Below are 6,000 nucleotides of genomic sequence, written 5' to 3' on the forward strand. Positions count from 1 at the left end.
GTATTGCTGAAATTGGGTCTAGATTTAATTTTCTTACTGAGAATTAGGAACACCTGGTCGAATTCTCCTGATACTTTTCTTTCTTACCTTGCCTTTCATAGAATTTGTGTTTAAGTTAAGATTCTATAAGTATATCGGTGTTTATTGATAATTAGCTGTTGGAGAGGTCTACAAAAAGAGATAGATGTTAACAGTTACTGAATATTCACTTTATGCTATAACCCTTGTGTTAAATTATAGGTTATAGTATCAATGTTTTGTTCCCTAGTGAAAATTATAGCGTCGTTAAAATTGATTCCAGGTCCCAGCCATCAGTAAACAGCAGATAAATAAACATGTTATGAAATATACAATTATCCATCATAATGTTGTAATACAAACATGCATCATAGGTTCTTTGATCTTGAATACTTTTTGAAGACAAGGTTCAGACAATCATAAGAAATAACAAATATGTTTCAAATTTCAAAAGGGTTTGAAAGGAAATAATGCAAACGGTTTTTAAAATTTTTGCATTTCGATTACAAGCAACCTTTGTTATTTAAATGTTGTGCAATTTCAACATTTATTAGAAAATGTTCCGCATCCTTCCGATATGTTTGATTAAAGCTGACGTCTTGATGGACATGACATACTCTAAATACCCTGAAGTTTTTTTAGTTGGTGCTTTGTTAGTGTTCTCAAGGAAAATTTACATTCATGTAACAAAACAATTACTGGAAAACACTTGCATACGAAAATCTAGAAATATTGTTATTACCAACATATTACCTGAATTTACACTTGAGGTAGCCCATTATCTACAATTTTAAAGAGACATTTGACATAAAAATTATCCCCCTATAAATTCGAGACGCGTCTACCAGTTCCTACTTTGTTCTGATCACTAGTGTTATTATTTGCTATTACACGGACAGATTAACATGACCGGATAACCGTCACCTGTTACCTGTATGTTGGGCGTTATAAATGTTCGGATAGAAACTGGCAATGTCCACAACAGAGAACAAATGGTTGTTAGAAACAGTTGTTTGAAAAAAAGAGTCATGATTACCCTAGAGAATGTAACAAGTGATTGGACAAGACTTTGTGTATATTTGGTATGAGTTTGATTAAGGGCTCAATCTAACAGCTGAACTATTACCTCATGATGGCTCTCTTGGCAGTCTTCGTCAAAGAATAATAGCGACCGTAATGCTTCCTTTAATTGTAGTGTCTGGTGAAGGCCTACAGTACACTTCACTAACAACAGAAATTGTCAATTCTGCGACTCTCAGAGGCCGATTTAAAAATTTCTCCATTAACTTTAGGGATTAAAGTAAATACAAACGGTTTATATAGAAATTACAGCAGAAGGAAAACAAAACAAAGCAGTCAGAGTACCAAACCGAATTCAAAATTGACAAGACTAGGGTACACCAATAATTCTTATAACCTGAGTAATTGAAAGAGAGAAAAAGAACAACTAAGAAGGACTTTTGACGTGTAGATGAAATCGTAATATCTTAATCCCTAAAGATCAAATATATATAAAGGTGTATTTTAAATGATACCTCTTAAGTCATTCAAAGTCATGTCACCTTCGTCAACCTATGTTATATGATTTTCTATCAGTTTATAACATCTGTATAAAATATGATATTGGAAATAAGTCCTTGAATGTTGAATCGATGAAAGTTCCAACTAATTCAAATAATATTATTCATCAAATGATTGTACAAAAGAAACTGAATAGTATTTTCCTACAGATATTTAGAATTTTTACAATTGTATTTGACATTGGTCATTCCGAGATTATACTATGGTCAGTGCGGATAATGCTGCATTTTTTTCTTGTTTTGACCATTTGATGCCGATGATTGACATGGAGTTCTCTGTTACCGACGTGTATGTAGAATACCGACTGAAATATGAAGAAAATAAACAGTCGTATGATTTTTATTTTTATGTCAAGAAAAAAGAAAATATTCATTAACGTAAATTGGATTCGTATGTATATTTTGTTTTACGACCTTAAAACATTAAATCAGTAATAGTTGTCCGTTATCTGCAGCTTTACTCTCCGCCAATACCGGTGTGAAAAAGTACAAGGAGAAATAGATAGACCAAGTGTTTCGGTACGGTAAGCGTTTTTTCTTCATCGGCGACACCCGCCATTTAAATCTTGTCAATCCAGGTAAGTTTTGTCGTTTTTCAAAATTAGAACAAACTAAACAACAACGAAATCACCATAATACTATCAAACCAAGGTTACTGTTCTTTTTGGTACTGTTTACTTCAGAAGTGGAATTAATGATTTGTGTATCTTAAAGAACTCTACAGAGCGTTTGAAAAAATCTTTTTCATCTTCCATATAACTCTTCCTTCTGTGAGAATGATTGACTTTTGGCATTCTATGCCATTCTTAACGTAATGTCCTCAGTCGCCTCCAATGTTTCAAAATTTAACATTATTCACGAGTCCTAGGAGTAACAGCTGTATGATACAGTTCAATTACTTGTTTGGTTCTAACTTAAAATTTCAATTTAAAGGTATTAACCACTTGCATGTCTTTAGCACAATCGTCTTTGTTGGCTTATATGAGACATTTCTTTTCCATCAAAGTCGAACGACAGTAGAACAATGTTGTTGTGAACTGATGAGCCTTTTGATAATTTCAGCCTCGTGTAAAAGCAACGATAAGTCAGTGGAGAGAGGGGCAGTTTTTTCCAAATGTATGTCTCTATTTAGGGGCTGTTATATGTGGCTAAAGTTGACAACAAATATAGATTATTATACTAAAATAAATCTTACTGTATCATACAGCTCTTCCGTTAATCTGGGACACGCTAATGTGATGTTAAAAGCTTTAATTTTGCCACTTATGATGTAGGAAGCGTCTGAAGGAAGTCGAATTGATCGAAAGAAAAAAACTAAAAATCTAAATGGGATTTCAACAGTAACATAATTTAATAAATTTTGATATTTCTAAAGAATGTAAGTGCATGTTGATGTTTCAAACAGTGCTACGATTGAAATGAATTAGAGCGTAGCATGCGGATTACGGTAAACCTTTTGAACTGAAAAAAATCAACCAGCAGTGACGAAGACTTGCAACCTTGAAGACTGCAGAAAGACACGCAAATGAATATCACCTTTCGAAACAATTAAGAATAAGATACAATAGAGATGAAAAGCATATTAAATTGAATCATTTCAGCCGTTTCATCAATCTAGGACCATCGTTAATGATGCTGAAGGTCTCAACTTTGAAAATTGATTATTATTAGATCACAAGCCTCTGTTGGGATCACGACATAGTCCTGGCAGTATGATATATAATATGTTATAGGAATACGAAAGCAGCCATTACCTTACACTTTATTATTTGAAATCGATTAAATCGGGAAATCTGGACAGTTACACAATCGAGATTGTGTCCCGTGTGTTCTGCCTTATTCACTAATACCTAGGAATCTGTTTATATATATTTTTTTTTAAATTTTGCAGTACAAATGCAGATATTTGAATTGACGAGATACTAGTATCTTCAGGTTACAGTCATTCAGCCTCTGCCATTATGAAATTGTAGTTGTTAGTATTCATCCTTGTGTTTATTTATATAGTTATCAAACGTTCTTTCTTCATTTAAGAGAGATGATATCGGTCGGAGAACTCGTGACATATTAGCGCGATAGTTTATGTTATTGATTGGTGTATAGAATTATTAGCTCTACCTTAACGGCCCGTCAACACATAAAAAGTCATTAGGATAATTAACCGGTGAAACATAGAGGAAATAACATCAAACAAACTAAAAAGGTAGAAAGACAAATGCTAAAAACCTTAAATGGTTATATTATCACAAAAGATTAATATATTCTCTAATATAGACCAACATTTTTCAGATTACATAGAATTTTATAAATCTCAACAGTTTCAGAAAGGTTCTCGAGACTTGTAACGTTCGATAAAAAATTGTACAGTTGTGCGATTCGTTCATCTCGAAGTTGCAGTTAAGATATAAAACATCTCTACATTTATATACTGATTGTTCAAAAGATAATGATCAGGTTGCCACGGCCATGGTTACATAAGATGAAGCCTATGGATGCCGGCTACCGAACAACGCCTCAATATTCTCGGCGGAAGCGCGAACTATCAACCTCGCCCTTGAATATATTCAAACGAACAAATTAATGAGAGCTGTTATCCATTCCGACTCTCTTTCTGTATTACAAAATCTTAGTAGTAGAAATATCGAAAATATTTTCATTCGCAATACATTAATACTATATGATGAACTTGCCTTTTGCTTTTGTAGGGTTCCTGTGCACATGGGAATACCAAGCAATGAAAAAGCAGATAGTGCAGCAAAGGAAGATTTATCGCTACTACCTGTTGCTTTTAAACTTTATTTTACCGGTTTTAACGATTTGTTCAACAATTTTAACAGCGCAGTGCATGGAGAAATATAATTTTATGAAGTGAAAAGTGAACTTCAGGTGAATCAATGAGCATTCAAAATTAATAAATTTGGTCAAAGAGCGGAAATCCGAATACCAAATGGTGGAATGATCTTTGATTTGTTTGGACCAAATACAAAGGAAAAAACAAGATTTGAAAGTTTTGATTTTAGCTGTATTGTGTACTGCATAGCCAATTTATTTTGACGGCTATAGAGTGATGGTTCGTTCGCCTCTACATAGAGACCTTATGAACAGCGTCTCATAATCGAGATATGAAAGTCTAGCAGATCATTACACCAAGGAACCGTATTCTAATTTTGATCTAATAAGAGCTCTATAAAGTGTTAGCAAAACTTTTCTATCAGCTCCTCAACCAGTGTGGGACACCACTTTGAGAATATTCAGTGCATTAAGGCATTTGGCTTTAAGATGTTTTATGTGTGGAAGGACAGATAATTTCCTGTCGAATGTTACACCTAAGACTTTTGCTCCAAAACTGGAATGGATACCATAAAGAGAAAGATTTGGCTCGTCGTGTTTTCCGCATTTGACAAAAATGCATACAAACTGTTTTTGATTGTGATAATTTAAATCCATTTTCTTCTGCCCAAATTTTAAGTCGATTCAAACATTGTTGTAGTTGAATGATAATGACATTTCGTAATATGTCATATTCACATTTAATATGATTGCACTGCGGTAAAGCGTATTTGTTAAATGAGGTACAGAGGTGGGATTTTGTTAAAAAAGAAAAGCGCAAGTGGAAATTTAGTGGGATTTAGGGAGAGTTTAAAAGAAATAAATGAGATATATGGTCAACGTTTTGTGAAATAAGTTGATGAGGTTTTGAGAAAAGGGTTGCATATGAACAACTAGACAATGACGTTGACGTTTCCGTGACAGCGCTACTGTTGACAATATCGTACGAGATGGCGATAAGAATATAGTAGAAAAGGTCGATTGGGTCATATCTCATACATTCCTGATGTGGTACCCATGCAGTGATTCATCAAATCGATTGCACTAACCAAAAGATGAATTGCGGTTTAATTTCAGTAAGAAATATGGAAATTAAGTTGGCTGAAATACATTTTGAAAGAAGAGATACACATAAGCACGAGATATTTTATTTCCGACATGTGACATGCATGGAGGTTATATATGGAAAATACGCTAAACGGTGAACGTACGACAGAGAGATGATGCTAGCTGGATGAACGATGCCGTTGGCAGCTGCTTTCTCCGATACCATTATTTGTAGTGACTACTAGGTACAGAACTACACAAGTCATATCTAGACGAATCAGATGACTTTCGGAAAGGTCATGACAAGAACGGTCTGATGGGAATAACCCCATCCCCTCCGTTATCCTAATGTGAGTAAATTGCCTTGAGATACACAGACTATAAAGAAACATTGATTGAGTATTGACCTAAATATTTCTTCTGTGGTTAATACTAATATAATGATTACAAAATGAAGTTTTATGTGGATGTGTTTATTGCTTACCAATTACTGATTGAACTTGTCTGTCAAAGATAAAATACGCAA

This window comes from Ylistrum balloti, unplaced genomic scaffold (assembly GCF_031769215.1).
Source record: "Ylistrum balloti isolate Yb309-2 unplaced genomic scaffold, AGI_CSIRO_Ybal_v1 Utg370724, whole genome shotgun sequence".
Taxonomy (NCBI): domain Eukaryota; kingdom Metazoa; phylum Mollusca; class Bivalvia; order Pectinida; family Pectinidae; genus Ylistrum; species Ylistrum balloti.